Source organism: Callithrix jacchus, chromosome 4 (assembly GCF_049354715.1).
Source record: "Callithrix jacchus isolate 240 chromosome 4, calJac240_pri, whole genome shotgun sequence".
In the NCBI taxonomy this organism is placed as follows: Eukaryota; Metazoa; Chordata; class Mammalia; order Primates; family Cebidae; genus Callithrix; species Callithrix jacchus.
The window spans coordinates 55450089-55470264 of NC_133505.1; the positions used below are offsets into that span (position 1 = coordinate 55450089).

The 20176-nt window shown below is 42.0% G+C and overlaps 1 protein-coding gene across 9 annotated transcripts in view; it reads right to left on the bottom strand.

Moving 5' to 3' along the window:
• Positions 1 to 15453, bottom strand: part of ADGRF5 (adhesion G protein-coupled receptor F5) — a 99003-nt gene extending 83550 nt beyond the window's left edge. For all 9 annotated transcript variants that reach the window (XR_013534254.1, XM_035295849.3, XM_078369349.1 and 6 more), the window contains exon 1: positions 15244 to 15453. The gene's annotated coding sequence lies outside the window, so the exon portion shown is untranslated. The remainder of the gene's footprint in view (positions 1 to 15243) is intronic.
• Between the last annotated feature and the right edge of the window lie 4723 nt (positions 15454 to 20176).

The window sequence follows — 20176 nt, forward strand, 5'->3', positions numbered from 1 at the left end:
GAGCGTGTGGTGTCTTCCTCCCACACTCCTCTAACCCTTGATAAACACTGTTGACTGGCAAGTAGCACTGGTCTAGTTCTGTATTTTTTGGCTCTGTCAATCATCTTGGAAGCCAGCGAGAATGAGAAGCTTTGGGGCTGCTGTGAAAAAGCCAACAGATTCTGGTTGATGAGGCCACTGGAAGTGAGTGGTCCTTTGAGCTTGTGTTTAAAATCTTGGAGTCCACCTCCTTATCCCACTAGATGAAGGAGCATCTTGGTGGGTGGGGATCAGCACCTTAGTGATTTACATGGGTAAGGTGGTTAATCAGCTCTTTTGGTGTCCCCTGACCAGCACTTCTGGGTACCCCCTGTAAGTTCCCCTACCTAGAGTTTCAAGGTACAGCCCCAAGGTCTTCATCATTAACAAACTCTCCAGGTAACTCTTGTGCAAACCGCATTCTGAAAACCACAAATCTAGAGATGACCACACAGGTTCTACCACAGAGTCCTTCACAAAGAGCTCTCCTCCCCAAAACTAGCCTTATTTTTCATTGTTTCTATTTTTCTGATTATATCAAAGCAAAAGTCCCAGGGACTCATTGCTTACTCCTTTAACTAGCGGTTCTCTTCTACACTCTGGGGCAGGAATCTTGCTTTAACATGGTTCGTTGAGTGGCCAGTCTCAGGGTATCTGGATAATGGGCAGGCAGAGCTGAAGCTTAAGGTGGACTCAAGGTGGGCTCAAAGGTGTGAAGGGGCACAGGAAACGGGAGGGCACTGGTTTGGGAGGAGTGTAGAGACTTGTGGCAACACACAGTAAATAAGTAGGCAACCAAATGAGCATATGTGACTTCAAGTAAAATCCCTGTGTGAAAATTAAACAAATGAGGGGAAAGAGTAAATTAAATAAAATGCATTGTCTCTTGCGCTCTATAAAAGCAATTTTTTGTTTACTTCCTTTTTGTACAATCACTGTTAATTTCAATTATTTTTAGTAATTTCCCTTCGAACTCATTGTTTCAAAATTCAAAAGTGACTTTCACTAAAGGTTGAATTTTGTTGTGAGGATATGGAATGGGGAGCTTCAACTAATTCATTTTACTGCTATACTAAAGAAGAAAACATGTAGTGCTGGAAAATCTTCAAACATATATTTAGCTCATTGCTTCTGCACGTAGTAGAGATTGTAAATGGAGCCGAATCAACTTCAATGAATGAGGATTTCCAGCTACTTCCAGATATTCTCAATGGCATTTGCATTTTAGTTCTATAGATAGAGGACTTTAGACTACTAGAATGATTATAAAATCCTCAGGAGAACTTATCTTCTTATGATATTCAATTATAGTTGACCTTTGAATAACAGGAGTTTGAACTTCGAAGGCCCAGTTGTATGTGGATTTTTTTTCAATATATACAGTTGGTATTTGTGGTTCTGTATCTGAAACCAAACAGAGATTGAAAAATATGGTTTTCCTTGGCTGCTAAACCGGCAATACTAACGGCTGACTTACTTTTTCTATATGCGAGGTTTTGCAGGACTTACTTTGGGACTCAGGATGCACAGATTTTGGTATAACCTGGGGTGAAGGGGTACAACTCTGAATTCATCACTCATGTTAAAGATTAATTCAGCCACTTGCTATTACATTTTTCACCTCAATCTTTTTCTTCTAAGTATTTGTTTTGAGAAATTTAGTTTGTGACCACGACATTAAAGAAGATAGTTGCTTTCTGTCGGCGTTTGGTAAGCAAAGGAGAAAATAAGCACATAGTGCCTCTTCTTCCCTATCCATCATTCCAATTCTCCTTTGTTGAGAGAATTTTGGATTTCCCAGCCTCCTCCTGCCTTATCTACCACGGAGGAAATAACAGCCCTCAGGATACATTTCAGCCTTAGCCAGTTGGCCTCACTCAAAGACACAGATCTCGTATTTCCACATGCATAACCCATTCTGTACAGACTCAGATTCAGACTGTTCTAAAATGTAGAGAAATGTGCTCAAAAGCCACAGCTCTGAAACCCTTAAAGAGGCAAACGCTTGACTCAAGTGTTTGCTCTGGGCAACAAGTGACTTCCTGCTTTGGAAAAGAAAAATTTCAAAGGGCTGATTTTCTAAATTCCAAAGAACGCTACAAGTTCTTATATTTTGACCCCTTACAGACCAAAATGAACCAGAATATCAGGAATATTTGGGTTGGAGTTTCTTAAACTACAGAAATATTTAAAAGTTAAAGGAGCACTTAGAGCAAAGAAGATAAAGAGATTAGTGATTCTTCCTCCCAGGAAATTTCAAATTTTAGTACAACCTAAGAATTACCCAAATAGTTTTGGCTAAGTTCTTGGCTTCACACCCAGAGTCTGCTCAGTAGACAGAGCAGTGGTCCCCGAACATTCTGGTAACTTGTTGAAAATGTAAATTCTAGGCCTGCTCAGTGGCTCATATCTCTAATCCTATTACTTTGGAAGGTCAAGACGGGAGGAGCCCTTGAAGCCAGGAGTTTCAGATCAGCCCAGGCAACATAACAAGACCCTGTCTCTACAAACAATAAAAAGCCGGGCTTGGTGGCAAGCACCTGCAATCTTGCTCTTTGTGGGGCCGAGGTAGGAGGATCACTTGAGCCCACTAATTTGAGGCTGCAGTGAGCTGTGACTAAACAACTTGCCAAACTACGGTAAACAACTTGACAAACGTGGCTTAAAACCTACATAAACTGAAAGCCGAGCAAACTGAAGAATCTGATCCCACATGCATAACCATTAGAGATATGAGTGTGTGTGTCTGTGTGTGTGCATGTATGCGCTCATACATGTGTGTGAATTTTGTTTGGTGGCTTGAGTTATTGGGTTTAAAAATGGAACTAGTGGCTGGGCGTGGTGGCTCAAGCCTGTAATCCCAGCACTTTGGGAGGCCGAGGCGGGTGGATCACAAGGTCAAGAGATCGAGACTATCTTGGTCAACATGGTGAAACCCCGTCTCTACTAAAAGTACACAAAAATTAGCTGGGCACGGTGGCGCATGCCTGTAATCCCAGCTACTCAGGAGGCTGAGGCAGGAGAATTGCCTGAACCCAGGAGGGGGAGGTTGCGGTGAACCGAGATCGCGCCATTGCACTCCAGACTGGGTAACAAGAGGGAAACTCCATCTCAAAAAAAAAAAAAAAAATGGAACTAGTGCATATCAGTAAATAGGCTGTAGGCATTAACCAATTCTTCAATTATAGGTCTTGTTTTTGAAGGATAATGCATTGCAATAAATAAAGTCTGCATGTTCCTGAAAATTGTCACAGGAAATTGTTGACTAAAGGTGGTCTCAGGTGAAAAGAGGAAAAAAAAAAACCTGGATTTAGTAATTTCCATCAGATATGAAACTTATACATACAAAAATAAGGCATAATTGCCTGCTAAAGTAAGTAAGAACTTCAGACCATCTCTGAGAAAATGAATGATTTTTGCAGAAAGTTGCTAAGTTTTATCAAGAGCAGCTGAGGTTTGCTCTCAAGTGACACAGCAGTTTGGTTACATATTTTCACTTTTTAAATCCTATCCTTTTCCCAATATATGTATTCATATTTACAAATAAGATTCCCTGTAAAAATGTTTCTGGGCACCTACTTTGTGCAGAATACTATTTTAATGCTGAAAAACTAGCGGATGATTTCTTTCTCACAGCACGTTTATTGTCGTTGTTGATGATGATGATAGTATTGCTATTTTTATTTGCTATCTCTCGTTGAGGACCACCTCCATCACAGGGCCTCTGCTGAGTGTTTTTTAACAAGCTTTTAAAATGCGCAATGCCATTTAATTTTCACAACACTCCATGAACTAGTTAGCTACTCCTACTTTAAAGAAAGAGGCTCAGAAAGGTTAAACAACTTGTCAAATCTGGTTTAAAACCTATATAGATTGAAAGTCTATCAAATTGAAGAATCTGAGGCAGACTCTGAATCCCAAACCCAGCTCTTGCCACTACTATATCATGCTTCAAGGTAAGCTGCTGAAACATAAACAAATGAAGAGTTAAACATACGATGCTTTGAAAGATGGCACGAAGCAACATAGAATTCTGTTCCAAATCTGTAGTCCAGACAAAGGGTACAATTCAGCAGGACGAATGTCCCTGCAAACATGAGCGTGGACTACAAAATCATTAACCTACCCAGAGAAATGCAGGGAGGGACCCGTCTGCCTCTAGTGTAAACACTTTTCTAAACAAAGCTGGTAGATATTTTCTAAACATTGTTTTTTATGCCTGACTAAATGTGCCTCATATTTTGAAAGTACTTCTAAGGCAGCAGTCCCTATCCTCTTTGGCATCAGGTACTGGTTTCATGGAAGACAAGTTTTCTAAAAAACCAGGAGAAGCGGGGTAAGTGGAGGCATGATTTCAGGATAAAACTGTTCAGATCATCAGCCATTAGATTCTCATAAGGAGCGTACAACCTAGATCCCTTGCATGTGAAATTCACAATAGGGTTCAAGCTCCTATGAGAATTGGATGCCACCACTGATCCAACAAGAGGTAGAGCTCAGGCAATAATGCTGACTCGCCCGAGGTGCATGTCCTGCTGTGTGGTCTTGTTTCTAAGAGGCCACCAACCAGCACTGGTCCATGGCCCATGGGCTGGGGACTCCTGTTCTAAGGTGTTGGTTGGAAAATGCAGATTTTGCAGCATTGCTCCCTGTCTTACTTCTACCCCCATCTTCCTACACACACAGGTTTCAATTTAATAGGTTCAGGTAGAGCCCAGAGATCTGCATTTTGTTCAGTATCCACCAGTTTATCTACTGCTGGCCTCTAGACCACACTTGCACAAACTGCTTTCTGCTTTGCGTCTTCATGTAAATGTTATATTTTATATGTCAATTACCATTATCTTATACTAATATATTACACATCCATTATTACAAAAACCCAAAATAGAGATTTTTAAAGGGATGCTATCTTTCAAAATAAAGAGCAGGTCACATGCTTTCTTTTCATAATTCAACAGAGGAGGTAGCCTACCATCTGCCACCCAGAGTTAAGTGAGCCTCTGGCCTTGTGCCCTAAGATGCATTCCTATCTTATGAACTTCCGGAAGACAGGAGATTGTGTGGAATCTGTCCTGGCTCAGTGCTTAGGCTCATTCTCTATGGCCACCATGGTTCCCCTTCAGATAGGTTAGTAAATCAATCTTTGTGGCTTTGAAGGAAGAGTAGACAAGTTCTGCAGGCAAGCTGTGGAAAATGTGTGCAACACCAACATCCACAGTGAAGTAATGACCTTGAAAAATATTACTTCTGCCATACCATGGCAACCCCACCTCAGGTGCATGAATATGCAGTGTCAGTCATGACACATTTGGAAATTCTCCCTAAGTGATGATTTAAATAAAATGTGACGTCCAAGTGTCATTCATTGCTGCTTGTAAACAGGAATTGCAAACTCATATAGGAAGTGTTAAGAATTGTGATTTTGATTTTAAGGAAAGATAAAAGTTTGTTATTAGCCTAAATGTGAGTAAAGTTTCAAAAATTATATTAAAATGAAATGAATACATCCATCCTGAAACAGTACAAGATGTTGTTTACTTAAATAAGAGATAACTCACTTAAGCGACACTTTTGCCTTTCTAACTCTACATCAAATATTGATTAAAAACCTAATGTGCCAGGTACTTTGCTAGGGGTGAGCAGTAAAAGGATGAATACGATGGCATCCCTTCGCCGAGCATGGTGGCATGTGCCTGTAGTCCCAGCTACTCCTGCTTGAGCCCAGGAGTTCTGGGCTGTAGTGCGCTATGCTGATCAGGTGACCACACTAAGTTCAGCATCAGTATGGTGACCTCCCGGTATCAGGGGACCACCAGGTTGCCTAAGGAGGGGTGAAACGGAGCAGGTCAAAACTCCTGTGCTGATCAGTAGTAGGATCGTGCCTGTGAACAGCCACTGCACTCCAGCCTGGGCAATATAGCTAGACCCTGTCTCTTATCAAAAACAAAACAAAACAAAACAAAGATGACATCCCTATGTCCTAGGAAAGAAGTGCATGTGAATAATTACTGAGATTTCAAACACAAAAGGCACTGTAAAGCAGGCTTGGGACAATGCTGCAAAGCACTTAGCAGGGTGATTAGTCTTGCATAGGGATGGGGTGACCTGTAAAATGGAAGTAATTTGGTGACATTTAAAATGGGCTTTGGAGGATAGTTTACTTGACGGATGTATTTGTCTGTTATCACACTGCTGATAAAGACATAACTAAGACTAGATAATTTAAAAAGGAAAGAGGTTTAATGGACTCACAGTTCCACATGGCTGGGGAGGCCTAAAGTGAGGAGGAACAAAGTCATGTCTCACACAGTGGCAGGAAAGAGAGCTTGTGCAGGGGAACTCCCATTTATAAAACCATCAGATCTCATGAGATGTATTTACTACCATGAGAACAGTATAAGGGAAACCACCCTCAGGATTCAATTATCTCTACCTGGCCCCACCCTCTATTTGGGTGGGGACACAGGCAAACCATATAAACAGATAAGGGAGAAAAGATAACTCCAGGCAGAGGAATGAACCTGGAGAGACAGAGCAGGGAGACAGAATGAATGGAGAAGTGGTCCCAGTTATGGCCATTGGGAAGTTGAGGAAATGGCAGAGGGAAAAGAACCTGTAAAAAAAATCTGGGAAGTTGCAGCCAGAGAAGAAAGAGGATGGCCAGGTCCCTTGGTGTCCTGGAAGGCAGGGACAAAACTAGAGGTAGTGAAAAACAGTGTCAAGTCCTGCTGAAAATAAATGAGTTGGATTTAAGGATACAGAAGTCACAGAGACCTCTGTATCTATGTATCTATGTTCAGTATCCCACCAGTTTATCTACTTGACAAAAGCATTTGCTGAGGTGCACTGAGGTAGGGGAGACAGAACACAAAGTGAATAGTTGGTAATGATGTGAAGACATGAATAGCCATAACCCTTTCAAGAATTTTGTGGTGAGGGGAAATGAAGATGGAAGTGTAGCTGAGGAAAAATATGGGGTGGAAAGAGCTTCTGCTGCTACTGTTTTAAGATGAGAAGGACCTAAGAATAATTAAATGATAACAGGAAAGGGCCAGTAAGAGGGGAGCCTAGTGAGGGGGCTATGGGAATAGAGGGCAGGCACATGGGAGATTTGAGCTCTGAATGCAGGGAAGGGTCTGCCTTCCCTTGGGACAAAACAGGAGGGCAAAATAGGTGGGTATTGAAGCTGATCCTAGCATGGAGTAGGGGGTGAGAAGGCCAATGGAGTTATCCTCCAAGAAGGCACAGCTGTCTCCTGAGAGCAGTGTGTGTGCACATGAGTACATGTGTATGTGTACAGTGTACCCACTTGGCCACACTGGTGCTTGGAGATTTAGGGGCAGTGAAGACATCATGAAGATGTCTCCGGGGATAATTGAAGAGTCTAGGCTGGATGAGGGCCCATATCCCTCTTCTAATCTTTCCTAGCCTTAGACCATACAAATATCTGACTTCTTTGCACTCTGCACTCTCACTTGCAATGCGTTGAGTTTGTGTGTTTGTATATATGTATAAATACATCATACGGTCTTGAATTTTTTTGCAGCACAGAATCTCTGGTTTCTCTTAGAGTCCAGACACTTAGAATATATTCAATAAATAATTCTTGGTTAACTGAAATATCTCTCAACTCACTATACCCCAGTTTTAACCAATAAGTAGACTCCAAAAGTGAAAAGCAACTATAATTCTAAGAGAGCCGTTTCTTAGGGACAGTGAACTGAAATTGAGTCATCATTTTTAGCAGGAATTCATATCACAATAAAGAAAGAAGTTTCCTCTGGTCTGACCAATGATTGGGTGCATGTTATAATATCAAATGAAAAGTTTTTAAAATGTAGTATGTTTTGTGCTTTACCTATTTCCTTTCCATTAACACACAAATGTATGCACATTCATGTACACAAATGCACACATACATGCACATCTGCGGTGCACGCCACAACCAAAATCCAAACATCTTTTTTCTCCTAAGATGGCTGGTAGCATGATGTTTCTGTGATATAAATGAAGAAGCGGTGGGCAGGATAAAGGGTTAAGTAAGGCTCTCTAGTAATGCTTCGACTTGTTCTTTAAGAAGTAACAAAGAGAGGAAGCACAGGCTTTGTGGAAGGAAATTCCCAGGCCCCACTTCGGACGTTCGCAACCTGCCCTGTGAACCCCTGAGGGGTGTCTGATAATAAACACTTGCAAACAAAACAATCCATAAAGGCGTTTTTACTAACATTCTCACATTCTCACCAAAGGGCTACAACACATTTTCCTGAATCTGTGGACCTGGCGGGGGCCTGGACATCCACCTGCTGGCAGAGGCCAACAACCCAGTTCCTGCTCAGGCTGGTGTTTGTACGTGCAGGTCCCCCTTGCTTCCTGGGCCTTTGACTGGGCAAAGGATGGTTATGGGGCTGTGGAATGCAGATCACAGACTCAACACAGGACAGGATGGGTGTGGACTGTTGTGTGCAGACCTGAGACCCACCTCTTCATCTTCCACAGAGATCCCTAGACATAACCCTGAGCATCTTAACTTTGAGTAATAATGCAGTGGCCTTGCCTAGGAGTAGAAAGAGCTTGACAAAGTCATGAAAAGCTCTGTTTGTAAAGTGTGCCAATTAAGTAACAAATTGGCTTTCTCTTTATGTAGTAGCAAAACAAACAAAAGCCCCTGGAGACTTGACAGTAAATATTTGTACAGAAGTTTCTTGTAAGAAGCTCAAGGCATGTTATGATCAAGAGGCAAACACTTAAGCAACAGTCTATTTTGGGTGAGATTATCTGTAATACTGTACCTTATTGATCCCTAAACTAATAGATGTGAGATCTGTTATGCCTATTTCATCAATGAATAGATCAAGGATCAGAAACGCCTAAAATAACAAAGTTCTGGGCAATTCAGGTATCTGATACTTGCTGTAGTGAATGTGTGCCGGTGTATGTGTGTATGTGTATTGGGGCCATGTGTATACACCTTTATGCCTTTTTAAACTAAAATATGCCTAAAACACCTTTATTAATTGCAATTCAAGCCAAGATCCTCAAATGGCATCCCTGTCTCAGGTCTGGACCAGAATCCATTTCATAGCACGGATGATATTTAGATCCTTGACTACAAAGAGAAAGCTGGCCCTTTACTACTTTTGAATTGCCGTCGCTGGTCTCTGGAATATTTTTGGATGACTACTCATTTGCATCTGTCCAGAGTTGGCGGGCAATCTCCCTCTTGACCCCAGTCCTCAAGACCACATTGATCCAACCGAGGTGATGACAGGTTCCAGATTTCACTGTAAGCGAGGTTAACATGAGCCTTTACTCAGGCCTCCTTCTGTCCTTTGTGCTTTAACAATGGGCGGAAACACAGCCTTGTTAGAGGAAATTCCCAGGGCCATGCTTTGGACATTAGACAGTTGCTTTGCTATGCCGGGTAGGCTGATGTGCATCTAAAAATAAACACCCTGGTCGGGTCTGCAAGGGTTTCTATGATTTTCTCCTGCACAGTTGATTACATTTCAAAGAATGTTTTTTTTAGTTAGTGCTTTTTAAGAAAGCTAGTTTAGGTAAGCCTCGAGAGTAAAATATATCACGGCTTTGTTTCGGTTTGAAAATATATAGCATTCGCTAGTATCTATTTCTATGGACAGGATTGCTGCGTTTTCCCCCCAGGATCTCAAAGTGAGATTGAGGAAAGCAAAGGTATGCTGAGATGCTGCCCAAGCACGGTCAGAAATGTATGAGGGTCCAGAACTGCAAGTTCTTTGAGTCCACGAAGGATAAAGTATTAACAGAAAGTTCTGGGGCTGCCTGGAGTGGTTGATGATGTGTATAGGGCCTACCTAAGCTAAAGTCTCACCTCTCTAAAAGTTTCCAGGTCCTTACTTGGCAGAGAGACTGCTCTTGAGGTGGTTCATGTAGCAGAAAAGGAAAGATGGGTAGAAGGCAGAGTCTGGTGAACTTGACTCAGAGCAGGCAGACAGTTCCAGCCAGCTCTCTTCTCTCCCCAAAAGTCAAATACTCCATTTATAGTCCTTGAAATTTAGAAGATGGTCGAATCAGTTTCTTTTTCACATTTTAAAATTAGATTTCTGAATGGCCAGGAACCCATATCCAGGTAGCCATGTTTCCGTTTTATAGCTAGAGGGAAGTCAGCGCCAAAGCTCTGCACCTTGCTGTTATTTGCCTGACTCTACTTGGACTGAAAATGTACCAAAATGCAGCAGTTTTCTATCAAACAGCAATGTGTCTGCAGCACAAGAAGTAACCCACAATTTAGTTAAAGAGTAACCCAAGAAGAGTGGTTTACAGCGAACTTTTCCCTCCTCATTGTTCTCATTTCTTTTTTACTCTTTCCTGGAAGTCCAACCTACTCCATTGTTACTAAGACCCTATTTTAAACTCACTGCAGCAGATAGGTAGGGCTGGCTGGTGAAAAGTCGGCTATCCTCACTCTATCTAGCCTGATGATTTTTTGGCAGACCTTCATTTGGTGGCTTGGATCACTGCACTGACATCACGAGACTCTTGATAGCTTTGAGCGGGAAGGGACCTTTGAGGTCATTACCCGGACTCAACCCAGTGCGGGCATCCCTTTGGGAACACCCCGGCCACTGCTCCGTCTTCCAGGGTGCTGGAATATTGCCCAGGACAGGGCGTTCACCACACCACAAGGCAGCTCACTCATTTTTAGATGATTCTGATGGTGGGTAAATCCTTCCACACATTGAGCTGAAATCTGTTACGCTATAATTTCCACTCATTGATCTTCTGTTGGCCTTCTCTTTTCCCACACAGAGCAACCTTTAAATATTTCAAGGCAGCCCTCATGTGCTGCAAGATATACTTCTGACTTCGGTTGTCCCCTAAATGTTCCTTCAACTTTTCTGTGAATAACAGTTTTCTCATTTTCACCATCTTGGCCAACCTCCTCTTTTAAGACCTGGTGTTTTTTTAAAGAAACCTATTTGGCACCTTAGATAATTAATCTTACAACTTTGTGCACTAAGTATTAGCTCATATAAGAAACAAAACAAAGACTTGGCAAGATACAATTACTTGTTCAAGACAAGAGATTAAAAGCCAGGTCTTCCTCGTTCTAGCCCACAGCATGCCTCTCATTAAAAAGTAATGTTGAGCCAGATCTAGTCCAGGCTGATCTCAAATATAGCCTGAGATCTGTGGCAGGCCACTGGAAACCTCTCATGCAGGTTAGCATGTTTTTGTTGTTGCAACATGTGCTTATTGACAGAGATTAAAGTGAACATGAGTAGTTAAGAAATTACCAGCAGAAGCTCACGCCTGTAATTCCAGCACTTTGGGAGGCCGAGGCGGGTGGATCACAAGGTCAAGAGATCAAGACCATCCTGGTCAACATGGTGAAACCCCGTCTCTACTACAAATACAAAAAATTAGCTGGGCATGGTGGCGCGTGCCTGTAATCCCAGCTACTCAGGAGGCTGAGGCAGGAGAATTGCCTGAACTCAGGAGGAGGAGGTTGCGGTGAGCCGAGATCCCGCCATTGCACTCCAGCCTGGGTAACAAGAGCCAAACTCCGTCTCAAAAAAAAAAAAAAAAAATTACCAGCAGAAAACATTCAGCTGCTGAAAGGCAGCTGTAGACAAGGTGGACATAGCGGAAGCCTGGAGGCAGAAAGGAATAGGCGCAACAGGAAGCAAGAAGGGATTCTAGAGGTGTAGGAGGCATCTCATTTGGAAGTTCTGGACAATGGAGGAGGAAGAGAAGAAGCCTGGAAGACAGAAACAGCGGTCCCTTGAGAGCGCCTCAGCAGTTTGCTTCAGCCTAAACCTGATGGTTGTGGCTGTTTGCTTTCTCCCAAGTGTCCATGGGAGTGCAAAATGTGGGAAAATGATACAATGCCCTTCTCCAACATTTGATTCTAAGTGAAATCTGGCTAAGACACAAATCTTTGGGTAGAACAAGGAAAATATCACATGTAGTCAGAAAGGCAATCCTTTTCGCTGTGCTGCAGTGAGGAATGATGTCAGGAACTGGCTATATTCTTCCTGCTTCTAGATTTTTCCTGTACCACTTGGTAGAGCTAGTTCCTTCTCTTTTCCTGGCTGCTTCCTAAAGCAGGGACTGCTTAATGGTGGCCCTTCCTCCCTCCTCATCTCACCTGCTTCAAAGCAGCTCTATGCCCAACAATGAATGCCTAGCAGATTCCTCTAAGTTTCAGGGCACTGCTCCCCAGGAATCAGGGGCACACTGTCCTCTTGGGGAAGTGCCAAAGCACAATGTTAATGTCAATGGCTGAACACATGGGCATAGTAATAAAATGGCTCTCTTCAAGCTGGTTGGACTCAGAGACCTATAGAGCACCGCCTTCCAAATTGCACTGTGGCATGACAGAATGTCATTACAGTGGCTCTGTGGATATGGTCTTCTCTGGACACTCTGAAATCAGGAATTCTCTCCCCTGTAGCTCTCTGTCTTGTTCACCACTTGAAAATATCAAGGTTCAGAGAAAGATTGTGGATCCACCCAAGGGTCACATGGCAAGAGAGTTGCAGGCACAGGACTAAATCTGGGGTTCCAAAGCACAGTTTAGCTTTCTTTCTACTGAATCACACTGACTTCAAGCTTCAAGCTCTCAAGGCCTTTACTTGGACGTGCCAGCATTTGTTAGGTTTAATGCTTATTTCAGCTTTCGTTAATACTTCCATAAAGAGAAGTAACATAGAGGATGACAAAAAGCAAGTCCCCCAGATGAATGCTGCATGGAGGCAGGATGCACATCTATATTGTTTGCCATCATATTTCTAGCACATAGCACACTGCCTGCCCTATAAAAGGTACTCAGTGAGTCCCGGACTTAGAGTGGCAGAGAATAAGGGGCACTGATCGGGGAACACCTAATAAAAGAGGCTGCCACAAAGACACAAAGAAATATGTTCTAAAAACCATGGCACGTGGAAAGTACTCAAAATATTTGGTGAGTAAATAAATCCAGCAACATTTCAGAGAGAAGAGTGTAGGAAATGTTATAGGGATTAAAAATATCCTTGGAAGATTCAAACTATAGATCTTGATCTGATAATTTATTAGGATTTTTCAAACAATGTACACATTCATTCCCTCACTTATTCATTCAACAAAATTGATTGAGCAGAAGCTAGGTGCCCAAAACTATGCGAAGTGCTGTGTATTTAGACATAGAAGACCAACAACTCCTCAAGAATGAAAGTAAATATAGCAACCATCATTTAATGTGCTTAGGGATATGTCAAAACATTCCACCAAGTACTAGAAAAATCACAGACTTGAAAACCACTTAGTAGAAGGCAGATAGAGGGCCAGAAAGGTGTACAAACCAGCCCTTAATGGACAATTGGGTGGGGAAGATGAATAGAGGTATACAAGCAAGGAGAACAGCACACAGAGAAATAGGCAGGTGTTAGAGCATTCAGATATTAGGGAAGTGCAAGACATTTAGTTTAGTTGTGAGGTCAGTTGGTGAGAGGATGAGGCTGGCAGAATAATAAGAAGCCAATTTTGATTTTTCTACCCTCCTTAAGTGAATGCTTCTCAAACTTTAATATGCATATGAATCACCCAGGGATTAGAATGCCAATTCAAGAAGTCTGGGAAGGAGGTAAAGAATTTGTTCCCAAGTTATCACTACCAACTGATATCTGACGCAGCTGATCCCTGGACTATACTTTAGGTAGCAGGGCTGTAAGCAACAGAGTGCAACAGAAATATTTCACTGAGGTTGGGCATGGTGGCTCCCATGTGTAATCCCAGCACTTTGGGAGGCCAAGGTGGGCAGATCACCTGAGGTCAGAAGTTTGAGACCAGCCTGGGTAACATAGGGAAACCCCATCTCTACTAAAAATGCAAAATTTAGCTGGGTGTGGTGGTGCATGCCTGCAGTCCCAGCTACTTGGGAGGCTGAGACACAAGAATCACTTGAGCCCGGAAAGTGGAGGTTGCAGTGATCTGAAATTGCATGACTGCACTCCAGGCTTGGCAACAGAGTGAGACTCAGTCTCAGGAAAAAAAAGAATGTATACATACATATATATACACATATATATGTATATATATGTGTGTGTGTTTGTGTATGTATATATCTATATCTATGTGTGCATATATGTATATTTGTATATATGTATGTGTGTGTGTGTGTGTGTGTGTATATATATATATATATATATATATATACTGAGAGTTGCATTATTAGAATTGCATATTCCCAAGAGCCCTGTAGCAGGGTATGGAAGGTAGAATGGAGGGAGACTACTGAGGTAAAATACATTAGTGGTGAGAAATTACGAGCATTGGAACTAAATAAGCTAGAAAAGAATAGAAAATGTTCAATAAATAGGAATGAATTGTTTGATATTCTGTGAAGTCTGTGTAAATTATTTCTCTTGGGGAAAGGCTGGTTGTGAAGACAAGAAGCAACAATAAAAACATAAGAGGCCCAAAAAAAACAAAAATCCCAAGAAATGTGAAGTGCTGCTTAAGTAAGACCTGATGGCTCCCTGAGTCTCAGTGACCTATCATGTTGAGCTACCATGGTGACCAGCAAGTGTGCCCAGCTGAGGAGTGAGTGCCATCCCTGCAGATAGCAACCACCACAGCCTCTGAGCCATCACTGGTATTCGCTGTCACCACTTGTGTTGAATTTCAGGAAATCTCAGAATAACAACTGTTTCACTCCAGATTCTAGAAAACAACGTGGAAGTCCACCTGATCCCTGAACCAAGTACTCTTTTCTTTTTACTTATAGCACGTATGAACTCCAAATTAGGAACACCTGTTCCCATTTCTATTAGCAAATTCTCTGTCAAATCTAGTACTTCTTTAACTGAAAAACTCAGAAAGGAATAACAAAGAAATCATGGTAGGAGTCCACACTATTAAAAAAAGAAAGGCAGTTAGTAAAAATTACCCTTGATGCAGAAGCCAAAAAAAACCAACAACTTCTAACGAGATTTGCACTCCAAAGAAAATAAGAATCCCCGTCATGACCTATATATATACTGGTTGCATTCTTTATCCAAACACGTACAGATTTGAAAAATCCAAATGTCATATCCCCTCTCACTATTTGGCCCTCACAGTCTTGTAAATCAGTAAATTGCCACCAGACACACAGGTTGAGAGCATGCAGCCCATTAGAAAAGCCATGTGGAAATACACATCTATTTCAGAGCAGCTGGATTCACATTTAATATGGCAAATCAAAGTGATGCAAGTACCTACCTTTCTCTTCTGTGGTTTGCAGGCTCCTAAAATTTAACACCTTACTGTAGATCTGCTCAAAAACCTCTCAGGTGAGGTGAACCTTGAGGGCCTCCCATTCAGTCACACAGCCAGAGGAGGGTGGGGTTTCACAAGACCAGACTTCAGATGCTGGGGCTCCTGCCAGTTCCCAGGCTGTCGGGAGCAGAGGTGAACTGTCTTCTGTTCTCTGCTGCAGGAAGAAGCTGGGAGCACTGAGTGACTGGAGGTGGGGGCGGGGGCTTGAGGAAGGGAAGTAATATGGGGACTGTAATAAATAAGAGATCCTCTCCACATGATTTCCTGTATTTGGTGCCTGATGCCTCTCTCCAGGCTCCCTAGAGGAAACAAGAAACTTGTCCTCTGGCCACTGGAAAGAAGAAAATAAATACACTGCGAACTGAAAAAAACAGCAGTACCCCAGACAGGGAGCTGCTGGGCTGGGCCAGCCAGCTTTACCTTTTACCAAGTGCTTTCTTCCTGAAGTTTCTCTAAGTGTTTAACTCTGCAAAAGTCAAGAATCTCCTCTTCCACTGAGCTGAAGCATATTCTGGTCCCAGTCCAGATGTCATGTTACAGAGAGCTGATGAGAGGCAGGTTAGAAGAGGACCTGGAAGAGTCTGTTCCCAGCCTCAGGAGAGACCCTCTAAGGTCTGTCTTTGCAAAGTCTGATCTTTCTTAATCTTGGACTGACTCCTACAGTTCTCAGGCCATTTTGCCCTAGAGTTTAAAGAATTATCAGGAGGCCACCATCCATGGGTTGCTAGAAGAAGAACTCTGTACATTATTTATGGGGTTCTATGTAAAAAAAATGTGACACCACTCATTTGAAAATTAAGAATTTCAGGAAAACAGAACATTAAAGCAAGTATGAGGACTTTCCGGAGAGCAGGGCACTATGCAACCGCATCAGGTCATAGACTCACCAAGCCGGTCCTGGCTGTAGAAAGAAGGTGGGAATTCCGGGGTGTGTGGATTTTCCCAAGTTGTGTTGTTGAGAGGCCTGGACTACCTCTATTGTGTTCAGTGGGGTGACAGTCAGTCCTTGAACAGCAGTACACTTGGAAGCTGCCACAAGGCGGCAGAGGGGGAGGGTGGATGCTGGGTTGGGGGTGTGAGCAGGCGAAGATCACAAGCATATCACTGATATAGAAATCACACAGTGGCCTCCTTGTCCATCTTTTCCCTCACTTCCAATCCATTCTCCTCCCAGCAACCAGGGCAATGTCTCTCAAATGCAATCTTCATGGTAGGATTCCCATGCTTAAAATCTTTCAGGAGCTTAAGGATAAAGGCCAAACCCTTTAATTCACAATGGCTTATCTCTCCTACTTTTCCCTCAAAGCCCACCTTCACCTGTGCTCTCCCTAGGACCTTTCTCATCCCTTCCTTCCCTATCTCTCTCCACCTAATGAAGCACATCCTCCTCTCCAAGCCCCAATTCCTTGAATCTCACATCCTTCAGAATGCATTTTCCAATTTCTGGGCCCCTTTGGTGTTCTTCCTAGCAAACCATGTTTGTTTCTCTCATAATACTAAAGCAAGGAAGCCTGCCCACTTGTCTCCATCTCATGCTGGGTTGTCCCTCTGTGAGGTCAAGGACTGTGTCTGTTTCACCATTGTATCGCTAGCATCCAGGACCCAGCATTGTCTGGTTTGTGTGGGTTGAATGTTAGGAGGAGGAGTGTCATCAATTACATTATTTTTGGGTGCGATGGTGCGCACCTATACAAGTCCCAGCTACTCAGGTAGCTGAGGCGGGAGGATTGCTGGAGCCCAGGAGTTTGAGGCCAGTCTGTGTGAGACCCTGTCTTTACAAAATAAAATAAAATAAATCACAGTTATTACATGTTAGGGAAAGGGAAAATACATGACTTAGAGGAAAAACACGAGACTGTTGTTACAGTTTTACAAAGTGGATCCACTTCATGGGTGATATTGCAGAGCTACTGCTGAATATTATTAAAATGCTGCAGTTTGTCATATGCTGTGTATTGCTGCCTCACAGAGATTATTATAAGTAGGCAACAACCCCTATTCAAAAAGTGAAGTCTTAGACTTGCCCACAAGAAAGAGGACTAAAGTTATCAAGGGTGAAGGAAATGGCTGTTGGAGGTGAGGGGAGAGACAGAGAGAAAGAAGAGGCAGGGGAAAGGAAAGCGGAAAAGAGGAGGGAGGGATACAGGAGGAGGGATAAAGACAGGAGAAGTGGAAAGAAGCACAAGAATGGAACAAAGCTTAGAAAATAGCAAGGTGGTGGGAATGGAAGGAAAACCCCTGTGAAGTCAGCATTTGTCTGGAAGCAGTGTACCACAAGCAGGCTCTGTGCACCCTCCCTGACTCCCCTGCACTTTCCCGGGCTCCCTGATGAATCAAGCCTGTATTTTCCAGAAGTCAAAAGGCAAGAGAGTGTCTAGGGACATGCCACTACTGCTCTTGCAACACAACAGTTAGCTTCTGCATTGTGTTTGCACATACTCATTTTTTATTTCATTATTTTGAACACTTCCATGACAATATTACATCTGGAATTTCTGAGCATATATTCTGGTTACTTTTCATGGCTCCCCTGAATCAAGAAGTCACTTTGTGTGTTGATGAGGGCAGTACATGAGTGAGAAGCCCCAGGTGAGGCTGGATGATTGGAGAACAAGCTGCAGTAACAAGACCCATACTCTAACATTTATAAAGGTAACCAAAATATGGGTGATTCTGAATATCTGGTTTTGTGCATTTAATTGTCATTTAATATATGCATCTTTCTAGAATAAGGCAAAGATATTTATTAAGCTGATCATTTGAACTTTCTTTGTGAAGTCTCAATTTGATTCCTAAGTAATGGATACTACTTCTATTGGAAATGGAAGTGTAGGGAAAATAGTGAAAGGCTTTTAATCAGGAAAAGATGACTGGGTGTCCTGTCAACAGCGTGCTAGTGTCCTCGGGAACAACATTTGGCTGAGGAGCTGAATCTATAGGGGTCTATACATTTGATCTTTGACTGGAGGTCTAATAATTATGAAGGAAATACAAACTAATCGTAATGCAAATTATTTTGACCACAGAAACGCACATTAGCTTTGTCCAGTAGAGATATAATTGCTTTCCACCCTATAGAAATGGTTATTTCAAACATTAAATTTTAGTACATGTTACGATATTAGCCAGTTTGTGTAGCTATCAGCAAATTCAGTTCAGCATTCCTGATCGTCTCCATATAAATATATCTGTTCTTAGGATTTTCCTTTAAACAAGTTCTAATGTTTTACCACTCTCTTCACTAATTAATGAGTTAAATAAAGTATCTTTCACATGTTCATTTTATGTTTGTTTGAGTCAAAATTTCACCTTTGGAAAATGATCTTTTAACAGAAGGCAGGCGATAGTGCTTACAGCAAGTCGTACCAGGAATTTTCCATGGCAAAACTGTTGTCTTACATATTTGGCCTTGTTTTATACATTCCTTGTGTATGTAAAATAAAAACAGGGAATAAACTAAGTGTGTTAATTATAAAAGTAAATGACAAAGCTACATTAGCTGAATGATCAGGAAGGTGCCAAGTTTCAGTGAGGGCAGAAAAACAGGCAAAGCCCAAAGCAGAACTATTTAAAACAATAACTGGACCCGGGTTCACTAAATATGGTGAAAGTGGCTTAGGTTTGGACTCACTGGAACCAGTACCTCGGAGGAAAGAAAACCCTGATAAGCAAAGGGCATACATTTCAGAGCTTCTTATTTAAGACAGTATGTTAAGGAATTCTTGCCACATAGGCAACCATGCAGAAGTGTCCCACGACCAATCAGCTATAGCAAACCCCTCAACACAGTTGACAGGGACATTTTGAAAGGAAGAAACCAGAAAAGATAAAAGCATTTGTGTTATTTGGTTTCCCTTTAATTTTTATATTTGTTGTATATTTAATGTGTATGACTTGCAATCTGTACTTTTAAATATCAAAGACATAAGATAATTTATCTTTAAGGATTTGTCTGGCCAATCAATTTGGTTTTACTCACTGAAGCTCTTAGGGCCAGATAAGTGGCTAAACATAAGGCCTTTTTGTTTCTTTTTGTTTGTCTAGTTTTTATTTTCAAAATGAATTTGCCATTAATTCTGTAATTTAGTTGCGGGGGAAATGACTTATCTAATAGCTCAGTGTGAAAGTTTTGATGTTTTCCTGAGAGCAATGATTCTTGATTTTGGAGTAAAATCATGAGAACTGTAAATGATCAATGGAAAATAACAGAACAAATGAGATCTGCTACATGCTCAAAGATCATTTCCCACAAGCATGTAGCTCTTTCTGCAAGAACTATGAGTAGACTTGTGAAGGGAGACTCTGCCACAGACTGACACCCCAGCTTTAGCTTCACCCACGTTACAGGTCAGGCTCTCCTTTCATTGGTAGTTTTTCTCTGCCAAATACTAATATCACATTTGTCATTGAAGATGGAGCTCTAAGTGGGTACTATTAAGAAGCTCTATAACTTTCATTATTTCACTTAGAAATGAAAAGGAAGTATGTAAATGATAATATTAAACCTGTCAAAAAAGGAGTACACATGTGAAACAAAAGAAATGTTGGGCTAAAGAAAGGCAACTGGCCACTATTTTATGTTTCCCTTAAAAATAGGGGCGTTAGGAAAAGAGAGAGAGAGAAGAGAGAAAGAGAGAGAAGGAGAGACAGAGGAAAGAAGGAAGAGAGGGAGAGAGGAAGGAGAGAGAAAGAAGAAAAAGAAGGAAGGAAGGAGAAAGAAAAAAGGAAAGAAAGAAAGGGAGGGAGAGAGGGAAGAAGAGAGGGAGGGAGGGAGGGAAGGAGAGAGAAGGAAGGAAGGAAAGAAGGAAGGAAGGAGAAAGGAAAGAAGGAAGGGAGGGAGGGAAGGAGAGATAAAGAAGAAAAAGAAGGAAGGAAG